Here is a 12,500-nt window from a genome sequence, read left to right as displayed (position 1 = left end):
GTAAGAGTCCTGACCCCAATCCCATTGAAGTGCTGTGGCGTGATCTGAAGCAGGCCGTTCAGCGCAAGACATCCCAAAAATATACATGAACTGAAACAGTTTTGCATAGAGGAATAGGCCAAAATACTTCCTAACCGCTGCTCAGGTCTGACCAGCCGCTACAGAAAGTGGGGATTGAGGTTTTTGTCATAAAGGAGGTTCCACTAGCTCCTTAATATAAGGGTTCACATACTTTTTCCATCAATGACCTTGATTGTTTAAACCATTTGGTCAATAAAGAAACAGCAATGTCAAATGTTGGGCGTGTGTTGTTTGTGAAATCAGACTCTCTTTATTAATTATTATGACTTAGATAAAGATAAGATCACATGTTAGGAGCCATTCATGCAGAAATCCACATCATTCCGAAGGGCTGTTTACAAAAGTTTTTCTCCCAACTGTATGTGAGAGAAAAGCAGAGACGCTCACTGAGTAAGGTGGGGTTGTAGCTTTGCAAATCACAAGGACATTTGTACGCTCAAAATGGGACAGGAGCACCCCAGATGGGACTCAAACCCACAATCGCTGTTTTAGGAGGCCAGTGTCTTAGCCACTAGGCCACTGGGGCACACTGGGGAGGGTCAATCACGCTGATGAGAGCCAGTTTTTTTTTCCTTTGCTTTTTCAAAGGGATCCCCAAAATTAGGGAAGTTAGGCAGCAGAAGGTTTACTGTGACCTGAGAAGGACTGGCATCCAATCACGGTGGTACACACACACACGCTCTCACTCATTTGAGCTACACGGCTACCAAGATGATCTCAGGTGCGCCGAGCTGGTACGGAACATATTGAACTGATCGACGACGAATTGTCTCTCAGACAGGCTTTTCACCTCTGAGCTCCCTGACTGACAGTGATCAGCTAGGTAGTGAAACAGTCAGCTGCTTCTAAGCCTTAAACAGCTGCATCTCGGCGCTTCCACGGAGAGATGATTTGAAAGCCGAACATCGCCTATTGGGAACACCTTTCTATCACTAGTTTAAGAGACTCTTAAGGTCTTGCAGAGGTGCCTGTCTAATAGCATGTGCTTTGCAAGCTATAGGTGTTTAGGCTGAGGCAGAATGCCTGTTAACAAAATGTTTTTCTAAAGGGGCCTCTTACTCTTTTCCAAGCAATGGTCACCATCCCCACCGAGTGTCACAATGTAGTCATGTCCTAGGACATCACCTGTTAGTCTCCATTTGTCTGCCACCAACACTTTAGGTTACGGAGTCACAACCGCACCCCAAAGACCAGAGGAGCCGTTGGCATTCTGGCGGCGCAGATTGGGCTGAAGGTGGGACGCTTGAATCTCGCTGTTGGAGGCCGTCTGAAACTGACCCAAGCCTTTCCCTTGAATTAAATGTAAATAAGAAATGAACCCCAGATGCACATGGAATCAATCACGTGTTTCCTTTGAGCCGTTTCAGAGACTGCTCCAGAGTTTACCTTGCACAGATGCGCAAAGATTAATGATGGGGGTGCACGCTTCCAGGCGTCTTACAACTGTAGGGACTGTTTAGAGACAATTCGTAGATTGTTCTCATTTCCCTCTATTCCCCGTGTTGCAGTGGTAGGATGACGTAAATTCCTGCTTCGACACGTAACGGCATTATAATCAAGTGCAGGAGCTGAGGGCTTTAGTTTTGTTTCGTTTTCCATGGCGTTCGTAAGCGCGCAAATCAAAGGCAATTCCTGCGTCTAACACGAATGTAAATGCTTTGGAAAGTGCAGTGTGGTGCAGCTTGTAAAATCCTTTTCCACATTTGTGGTTTGTTGATGTTTTTTCTGTCTGCCAAAGTTGCATTTTGACATCCGGACTGGGGGACTTCATCATTTGAACGTGAAGCCAGCCTTAAACCCTCTGAGGCATGTCTGTCTGCCGGCACGAATCTTGTGAAAGGTATTTTTTTTTTTAACGGAGAGCGACTTTAAAAAGGTTTCCGCAGCGACTTCGCACTCCGTGTTTGATTATAGGAGGAATGCGGCGGTGGCGGGCTCGCTTTTGTCATGGCCGAGTGGTTAAGGCGATGGACTCGAAATGCGTTGGGGCTTCCCTGCGCAGGTTCGGAACTTGCCGACTCCGGCGTCTGCCGCACGTCGCCTTGTGCCTGCGCGGCAAAGGCAAAGTGCCGCTTCTCCTTTCCTGGTACTATAAAAATGCTAAATCGCTTGGACCCGCTGCCATGGAAAGCAGTTCTTCAGATTACCACACATTCTGCGTTCGCACCTCTGGTGCTCTACTTATGCCTTTGAAAACCTAATGAATAAAGCTGAAAGAACCGACACGATATGTAGGTGCTCGTAAAGCACGCATTAAAGAACTGTTAACAGCAAGGGTTTCAGTGGGTTAACTGAGGAGAAGGCGTGATCGCTAATTGTTGACTTTTTATTTGGTGTTAGAAACACTCTTACTGTGCATGATGTGCAACAAATGTAGCCACAGAAATTGCATCACGCTTTCATGTATGCTATTGCAGACACCAACGTTGCCTAGATAGAAAACCGAAATAGCCGTGGGTTTGCTTGTTGGTCTGAAGGATCTCTCTTCGAATCTCTATCATTTGTCAATGGAAGTAAAAGGCGCTGCAATCTCATACGTTCAGAATCAAACCCGCAGCTGTTGTTCGACTTTATTTCTTGACTAATTACAACTGAGTGTCGCATGAGCAGTTACATAAACTTGTCTGGTATATTTGAACACAAATGCCGTTCTTCAATTAAAACTAACAGTACATTGTCAGGGACATTCAGTTCTATACAAACAAGAGACAGACAAGAGAATATTTATACCTTTCATGTGGACTACGTGTTGACTTACTGATCGGAATAATTGAAAAGTTCGGGTTCATAGCCGATGCAGTGCGTGCTAATTAGAACAACAGCAACGCTGAGCTCTCAGCACCGTACTGAGCCCAGGTGTTTTTCTAAAGCTGTCAGGTGCAGTTCATTTACATGAAGGAAATCTCTTACTGGGTACGATTACAATACAGTAAGTAGCACAGGCTACTTAGGGAGTAGCCTGATGCGTTTAAAAACGACCCGAGCCAGGCAGAAGTCGAACCTACAATCTCCTGATCCGTAGTCAGACGTGTTATCCATTGCACCACTGACCCTGGTGCAACACTGCAGGACTGCAACCCGGTGAGCTCAGCACTGCAACTAGTAAAATACCCCCGGTCCATTCTTTTCCAAAAGTGAGAAACACCTGTTTTCTACATTTTGTCTGTTTTAAAACCATATCTCTTTAAACCAAACCAAGAGTTTGTCTTTTGCTCTGATATTCTGATTCATTTCGATTTCAAAGAAAAAAAAAACTACCTTCCAAAGCATCATAAAATTGTCCCTTCTTCCAGACTCTACTTCTCTCTTGTAGTAGTACAGCAGACCTTTCCAGGTGAGCAGATCACAGAGTCCGAAATGAGCTTCCTCCATCAAGCAAAGTACCTGAACATGACTCTGTCATCATAAAAGCGCCCCTGTAATAAAGAAATTCAATCTGAAATCAAGAGGGCAGTTGCCTACTGAAATACAAGAAGTCATCAATTTTAACCTAGCAACACATTAAAGGCTGCATCTATACAAGTACGATTCTAGAAATGCTCACCAGATTACGTTTTAAGAAGGAACTGCGCTTCAGGTTCTGCCGAGATCTTAACTCGGATGGCAGGATTCAGAGTCCGGAGTGCGGACTGATTGCGCACGGAGGGTCCATATACTGTGGATCCCTCAGTGATCTTCCGCGTATTCAAACCGCCAGCGTGTGACTCCCCTGTCCCCGTGACCTCATTGCTCTGCTCTCTCCTCTGTGCAGCCGAGCCCGATTCACGGTAAAGTGAAAAAAAAATATGCCCTCAACGTGAGATTTACTCTGGAGCGAGGATAGATGTTACCTTTTTATCATTGAACAGGATGTATGTGATGTGGCGACTAGGTTCAATTTTGTATCCTCTTTAAAAGATTAAGGACTGGGGTGAGCGTGATTTACCACCCTTTCAGCTAAGAACCCGACATGAGCACCGTTTAAGCTGCATAGACTCGGTCGTTTAACTCTTCTCCATTAGCAGGGTTAAGGTTAAAGAAAAAAAACATTGCTGACTTCTTTTTTTTTTGCCAGCTGCTAGCGCTGATTAGCAAGGTTTGTATTTCATGTTTTGCAAGTTGCATCCATTTTAAGAAAAACAAGTCGTGTTAAAGACAGGAAATGAATACTTGCATTTAATTAAGTCTAGCCATAGGCGGTTATCCACTGGGATTCAGACCCAGGGTCTCCTGTTTACTAGGCAGGCGCTTTAACCAACTAAGCCACAGCGCCCCGGGAGTGCTGTCCTTTTGCAGCCACTTGGACACACCACTCAGACACATCTGCATTCGGTGTGTGCTCCGCCTGCTCGCTGAGCAAGTTGCCACCTTTACATACAATAGCAACATCGACACCAAGAGAAAGGATGACAAATGGCTTTTATCTGGAACTTTTCATGTCCAAGGAGCTCAATGTGCTTTCTGTGTACAACAGGGCCACTGAACTCCACGCTGGCCACTGAACCACAGCAGTGGCTTGCTGGCTTGACATCTCCCAAGGAAAATGTTGAAATCGCATGTGGAACAGGAAAATGACCCTCGAGTACGAGGGAAAAAAAAGAAAAAGATCATCTGGAGCGCGCCAACCCAGTTGGGACAGCCCAGTTTTGTTGACGAGGTGGCTGAGTGGTTAAGGCGATGGATTGCTAGTCCATTGTGCTTTGCACGCATGGGTTCAAATCCCATCCTTGTTGGTTTCCATGTCTGTTTCCATTCTGTTTTTGATCCCTATTGCTCAATGCACAGTGAAAACATTGCATACATGTGTCTGACAATGAGAAATGGGCCCCTGAGACAGTCATTTGCCTGTTTCACAAATGATCGTATTTTACTAGAGATTCTGTTTGGTATTCAGATGTGCATTCGGACAGCAATCCCTTTCAAGAAATGATACGTTCTGGATGAGGTCAAAGGTGCATCATTTGGACACTTTGTGGGCTTGAAATACAAAGAAAATCATGTTCTATGGTACAAGATAAATACAAAACTTAAGCTTTTATTATAATTAGATTTGTTTATAAAGCATAAGCAATCATTTATTACATTAATATATGTAAAAATAACATTTTGGCATCATACGTTTAGTATATTTAGTCCCTAATGCTGAAAGAAATGATCATAGAACATGACTTCTAACCTTACCTGCTGTGTTTTTGATCCCTATTGCTCAATGCACAGTGAAAGCATTGCATACATGTGTCTGACAATGAGAAATGGGTCCCTGAGACAGTCATTTGCCTGTTTCACAAATGATCGTATTTTACTAGAGATTCTGTTTGGGATTCAGATGTGCATTCGGACAGCAATCCCTTTCAAGAAATGATACGTTCTGGATGAGGTCAAAGGTGCTGGAACACTGTATTTAGGATGTGTTTGCAGTTATTCTGTGTTTCTAGCTTCAACCCAGTGATATATATATATATATGCTCACTGATTTTTTGGTACATGCCCAGGGCAATAATCATTATGAGGATTTATTTCCATATGTGCTAGAGGTAGTGTTGTGAAATTCTTCAACACACTGGATCGCAGGTTTAAACCTGCACTCTTACTCCTTAAATACCAACAAATGCAGATATGTAGCAATCATATTGTAGCTGACACTCATTTGCCTGTTTCACAAATGATCATATTTTACTAGAGATTCTGTTTGGGATACGGATGTGCATTCTGACAACAATCTCTTTCAAAAAATGATTTTACCTTATCGCAGCTTTGCCCCTCTTGCCTCTTTGGAAAATATCTCCATCTTGTGGTCGTTGTTGGTAATGTTTAGACAATATCTCCATCTTGTGGTCGTTGTTGGTAATGTCTAGACAATATCTCCATCATGTGGTCGTTGTTGGTAATGTCTTCTTATGCCCTTTTTTATTTCAATTCTTTATTAGTTGATTCTAGAATCTCTACAATAGAGCTGAAAATATCAGTTTTGTAGCAGACAATATGACATTAGTTATAGTCCAATTAAGACTTTATTACCCTGTTTGTAACATAACAAATTAAAATTGATTAAAACTAAGTTTGGAACACCAGGGAACATAAAAAATGATTTTTAGGAAAACCATGAGGTTCTCTGTGTCCGATGCCTGCAAGGGGAGAAAGCTAGAATCCTTTGCTTTTTCAAGATTTGAAAATAAACATCATATAACAACAGCTTTCATTCCTAGGAGTGAAAAATAACCATTTTTGAAGACATATTAGTTTCTAAAACACTACAATAAAGTTAAAAACATCCGTTTTATATTACTTTTAGTATTTTTAGTGAAATTAGTCATTTATTGCACTATTTTTAATATAATCTCTAATTAAAAGTGAATAGAATTAAGTTTGGAGCAACAAGGAACACAAAAAAAAAGATTTTAAGGAAAAACATGATGTCTTCTGTGCCAGGTGCCTGCAAGGGGAGAAAGCTAGAATCCTACCCAGGCTCCTGGAGTTCTGTCCTGGCTAAAGGAGGGTGAATCCATCCCCTTCAAAGCTCCATGAAAAAATGATCATTTAAAATTTGAAAAAAAAAACATCATATAACAACAGTTTTCATTCATAGGAGTGAAAAACAACCATTTTTGAAGACATATTAGTTTCTAAAACACTACAATAAAGTTGAAAACATCCGTTTTATATTACATTAATTTTTGTGAAATTAGTCATTTATTGCACTATTTTTAATAAAATCTCTAATTAAAAGTGATTAAAATTAAGTTTGGAACAACAAGGAACACACAAAAAAAAGATTTTAAGGAAAAAAATATTGTCTTCTGTGCCAGGTGCCTGCAAGGGGAGAAAGCTAGAATCCTACCCAGGCTCCTGGAGCTCTGTCCTGGCTAAAGGAGGGTGAATCCATCCCATTCAAAGCTCCATGAAAAAATGATATTTTTAAATTTGAAAAAAAAAAAAAAACATTATAGAACAACATCTCTTGGTCCACAGAGTGCAAAAATCCAACTTTGAAGAAAATCCATTGACTGATCCCCGAATCCTGAAGTTTCTTCGCATGATATCGGGCTTGCAACCACTTTCTGGAAAATTTTCAGCTCCATTGTAGAGATACTAGAATCAACTAATAGAGAATTAAAATAAAAAAGGGCATAAGAAGACATTACCAACAACGACCACAAGATGGAGATGTTGTCTAGACATTAGCCTTCCCTGGGGGTCAGGTAGGTGCAAAAGATAAACCTTTATCCTATCTTTATCTTAAGATAAGTGTCCAAGCAGTATTTTTCCAAGTTTCACCAAGCTCATCATGTTGCCATAGTAGACAAAGTTCTATAAAATGTTAAATAACTTTAGAAAAAAGCATCTTGGTCTTTCAGTACTGTACAAGGTGAATTAAACTGTCCCTGGTAATAAAAAGTAATTAGAAGCATCCCAGAAACTTTATCTCTAGAAACATTAGCTGTTTTATATCATGTAATTTAGTGTGATGTTGTCAGAATTCAAGGATATTATCACACACAGAAATTGGTTCAGTTAAATCTAAAAAACACAGCTAAACATGGGTTTAAATGTAAAATAGAAGTCTTACCTCTTGTCAAAAGATTTAATTCAAGAAGCGATGTAATAAATGATTGCTTATGCTTTATAAACAAATCTAATTAAAATAAAAGCTTAAGTTTTGTATTTATCTTGTACCATAGAACATGATTTTCTTTGTATTTCAAGCCCACAAAGTGTCCAAATGACGCACTACATGATATAAGGAAGATTATCACATGCATATCGGTATTATCTTTCTTACGAAAATGCATTCCTTTCATTACCTTTTACTTTTTAAAATGAACTCAAATTGTGTATAATGTAATAATTTAAGTAGAATAGATTCTAACAATACAATGATCCAGTGTGTTGCACTACTTCACTGCTTCACTGCTCTATGCCGTCTGGAAATAAATCCTCAGACTGCTCACTGCCCTGGGCTTGTACCAATAAATTACAGGAGCACGTCTATATATCACTGCGTTGAAGCAGAAGACACACAATCACTGCAAACACATCCTAAATACAGTGTTCCAACACCTTTGACCTCATCCAGAACGTATCATTTATTGAAAGGGATTGCTGTCAGAATGCACATCTGAATCCCAAACAGAATCTCTAGTAAAATACGATCATTTGTGAAACAGGCAAATGACTGTCTCAGGGGCCCATTCCTCATTGTCAGACATATGTATGCAATGCTTTCACCGTGCATTGAGCAATAGGGATTAAAAACACCGCAGGTAAGGTTAGATGTCATGTTCTATGATCATTTCTTTCAGCATTAGGAACTAAATATACTAAACGTATGATACTAAAATGTTATTTTCACATATATTAATGTAATAAATGATTGCTTATGCTTTATAAATAAATCTAATTAAAATAAAAGCTTAAGTTTTGTATTTATCTTGTACCATAGAACAAGATTTTCTTTGTATTTCAAGCCCACAAAGTGTCCTTTGATCTCTATTCTGTGGTAATCCACAATGACCCCGTTCTTCAGGTGATTCATCATGTCCTCCCTCGTCTGTTGAGAGGCCATCCCGATCTCTTCTGCCGTGGCATGCTTCATACACGCTCTCTTGAAGTGAGCAGGAAGCTGATCAAAAGTATTCAGGCACATCTTGCACACCAGGGGAATCCTCGCAGGTTTCCTTTGAAAATAAATAATACCATCTGTGTATAGAAACAAGCTAAGACTGATTTCTTAAATTATCTTTAAAATTCTCTCTCATAGTTTGAGCATAATGATTTTATTGCATTTATATAAGAATTGCTCATTGCTCCAAAATAAATAATGGTTTCATAAAAAAGTGAACACTTACTTGGTCTCAGTCACAGACTTTCCAATAGAAGCCATTGTGGAGTTCAGCAACTGCAGGTCCTAGAAGTGGGGAAGGAATTTTAAAAGAGAAATTGAATTACAATACAGAAGGAATGGCTGAGGGTTCACTGAAATATATAAATATACAAATTCCAAAGACTGAGTCCATATAGAAACAACTACTTTTCATTTTCAGTATAAGAAAAAAAAACATTATCTTCCAAAGCATCATAAAATTGTCCATTCTTCCAGACTCTACTTCTCTCTTGTAGTAGTACAGCAGACCTTTCCAGGTGAGCAGATCACAGAGTCCGAAATAAGCTTCCTCCATCAAACAAAGTACCTGAACATGACTCTGTCTTCATAAAAGCGCCCCTGTAATAAAGAGATTAAATCCAAAATCAAGAGGGCAGTTGCCTACTGAAATACAAGAAGTCATCAATTTTAACCTAGCAACACATTAAAGGCTGCATCTATACAAGTGCGATTCTAGAAATGCTCACCAGATTACGTTTTAAGAAGGAACTGCGCCTCAGGTTCCGCTGAGATCTTAACTCGGATGGCAGGATTCAGAGTCCGGAGTGCGGACTGATGGCGAACGGAGGGTCCACATACTGTGGATCCCTCAGTGATCCGCGTATTCAAACCGCCAGCGTGTGACTCCCCTGTCCCTGTGACCTCATTGGTCTGCTCTCTCCTCTGTGCAGCCGAGCCCGACTCACGGTAAAGTGAAAAAAAAGATGCCCTCAACGTGAGATTTACTCTGGAGCGAGGATAGATGTTACCTTTTTATCATTGAACAGGATGTATGTGATGTGGCGACTAGGTTCAATTTTGTATCCTCTTTAAAAGATTAAGGACTGGGGTGAGTGTGATTTACCACCCTTTCAGCTAAGAACCCGACTTGCGCATCATTTAAGCTGCATAGACTCGGTCGTTTAACTCTTCTCCATTAGCAGGGTTAAGGTTAAAGAAAAAAACATTGCTGACTTCTTTTTTTTTTGCCAGCCGCTAGCGCTGATTAGCAAGGCTTGTATTTCATGTTTTGCAAGTTGCATCCATTTTAAGAAAAACAAGTTGCGTTAAAGACAGGAAATGAATACTTCCATTTAATTAAGTCTGGCCGTAGGCGGTTGTCTGTAAGGACCAGTTCTGTTTGAGAAGACACAACAAAGAAGGCACCGCTGGGATTCGAACCCAGGATCTTCTGTTTACTAGGCAGGCGCTTTAACCAACTAAGCCACGGCGCCCCAGGAGTGCTGTCCTTTTGCAGCCACTTGGACACACCACTCAGACACATCTGCATTCGGTGTGTGCTCCGCCTGCTTGCTGAGCAAGTTGCCACCTTTACATACAATAGCAACATCGACACCAAGAGAAAGGATGACAAATGGCTCTTATCTGGAACTTTTCATGTCCAAGGAGCTCAATGTGCTTTCTGTGTACAACAGGGCCACTGAACTCCACACTGGCCACTGAACCACAGCAGTGGCTTGCTGGCTTGACATCTCCCAAGGAAAATGTTGAAATCGCATGTGGAACAGGAAAATGACCCTCGAGTACGAGGGAAAAAAAAGAAAAAGATCATCTGGAGTGCACCAAGCCATGTCCGGACAGCCCAGTTTTGTCGACAAGGTGGCTGAGTGGTTAAGGTGATGGACTACTAATTCATTGTGCTCTGTAGTCATGGGTTCAAATCTCATTCTCGTCGCTCTCCATGTCCGACACATGTGCCTGTTTGACGTCGGCCCTCCTGTTGCTTGCTCCGGTGCTAGAGCCGTTCATTTTCTAGCGGTGGCTGAACATGGTATAGTAGGCCAACGTCGGTATCGAGCAGTGACAGTAACAGTACTTACTGCGCCCCATAAGAAATCGTTTGTCCCTGTTCAAAAGAGATTGTGCTATGTCCTGCGGCGTTCGTAAAGCAAACCTTTGACAGTTTGAAAAGAGGAATTTATTCTGCTTCCTGTGCGTGCAGTAGTTACAAAGTTGAACGTCTTTACACGATCTGCTGCAGTTTTCAGTGGGCGGGCTTTGTCAGATGGCTTGAAAAAACGCACTGTGTTTCGGCTGAACTCCACACTCATGAGCAGTGTCCTGCATGTTTTCTGTGTATAGCTGTCTTTTAACGCATACAGAATTCATTTGAAATCATTGATTTCTCCAATTAACAAGGGTCCCTTTTTGAACCTGCGAGAAGCATTCTTTCAATGTAACAGATTTACTCCGGGGAAAGCCAGCATGACATTGAGAGTAGCTCAAGCTTTCAGCACCCATATCGGACTGCGTGTATGCAGACACCACTCAGAATCCACTGTAAGATTCTCCCTCAATTCCGTTTTTCAGTGCTTTAGCTCTTTCAAAAGGCTTCGCTTTGCTAGTCACAATCCAAGGCTCATGATAGCATTTGAAAACATTCACCACTGCGTTAGCCGGGAATCGAACCCGGGTCAACTGCTTGGAAGGCAGCTATGCTCACCACTATACCACCAACGCATGCCCACAGGAAGTCTGCAGGACACCACCAGAGAATGCTTTTTTTAAAAAATTTTTTATTAAACATAGAATTTACAAATACAAATACAACAAGAGGATCAGAGTCATGTACAAGAGAAAAAAAACGCAGCAGAAAAAAGCATTTAACTACCAGAGGTAATTAAGTAATTATGTGATCAAATTGTATATTTTACACGTATCATATTTTCCTTGCTTTAATATTTCTCAATTATTTATAAACTTTAGTTTCAACATGCATGCGTTTCCTGTAAAAAATAAAACTCAGCACACAGTTTTTCTTTTAACAACATTTCGAGTACCTCTGGCATTCATGAAAAAGACATACACAAAAGCAAATAACTAACTCTAAGACTGTCTAAACTATTGAGTTTTTCAAAGAACCAGAACTATAACAGTCCTTAACACTTAACTACACCATTCCAAACTAACACTAAAGAAACACTAGTATATACTGGTATAACAAATAAAACCAAACATAATCATTAACTGAGCAGTCACTGGGAGCAAATCTCCTTCCCGTCCACAAAGGCCCTCGCTCCCACAAAGTAGGCTCTCCTCCCCTCTCTTCTGGCAGCTTCAACCTGGGGCCACAGCTGGTTCCTGGTACTCCTGTCCGCAGCAGACAGGTCCTCTGCAAACCTCAGTTTGTTCCCATTCAAATACTCATTCCCCCTCGCCGCTCGCCACAGCATGTCCCTCGCCGTCCTCTTGGTGAACTGTATTATAATCGATCTGGGGAGCACTTGCCCAGACATGTTCGGTCTCCCGAGCTTGTGAACAAAGTCAATGGCCGATATTACGTCCTCCTGGTCCGGCAGGGTCCTTTTACAGATACCCTTCACTGTTGCAACAAGGTCCTTATCACGTTCCTCTTTAACTCCAAATAATTTTAAATTCCATCATCGACGGTATCTATCTACATCGTTCACTTTCAATTCAAGTTCTTTAATATGCTTTTCTTGTTTGGTATTTACTTGTTTAAGAACTTTTACTTCACTCTTTAAGTCTTCAACCTCTTTAAACACACAGTCCATGGACTTTTTAAGACTTTCGATTGCGACTGTATTACATCAAGTCA

General features: G+C 41.1%; 2 non-coding genes across 2 annotated transcripts; both read right to left on the bottom strand.

The window, feature by feature from the left end:
• Positions 1-10,081: 10,081 nt before the first annotated feature.
• Positions 10,082-10,155, bottom strand: trnat-agu (transfer RNA threonine (anticodon AGU)). The gene has a single exon. It is a non-coding gene; the product is annotated as a tRNA-Thr (tRNA).
• A 1,174-nt stretch (positions 10,156-11,329) lies between these two features.
• trnag-ucc (transfer RNA glycine (anticodon UCC)) lies at positions 11,330-11,401 on the bottom strand. Its single transcript has one exon. It is a non-coding gene; the product is annotated as a tRNA-Gly (tRNA).
• Between the last annotated feature and the right edge of the window lie 1,099 nt (positions 11,402-12,500).

Source organism: Lepisosteus oculatus, unplaced genomic scaffold (assembly GCF_040954835.1).
Source record: "Lepisosteus oculatus isolate fLepOcu1 unplaced genomic scaffold, fLepOcu1.hap2 HAP2_SCAFFOLD_67, whole genome shotgun sequence".
NCBI lineage: Eukaryota > Metazoa > Chordata > Actinopteri > Semionotiformes > Lepisosteidae > Lepisosteus > Lepisosteus oculatus.
The sequence above is the reverse complement of the archived record's forward strand: the minus strand, read 5'-3'. Positions and strand labels throughout refer to the sequence as shown.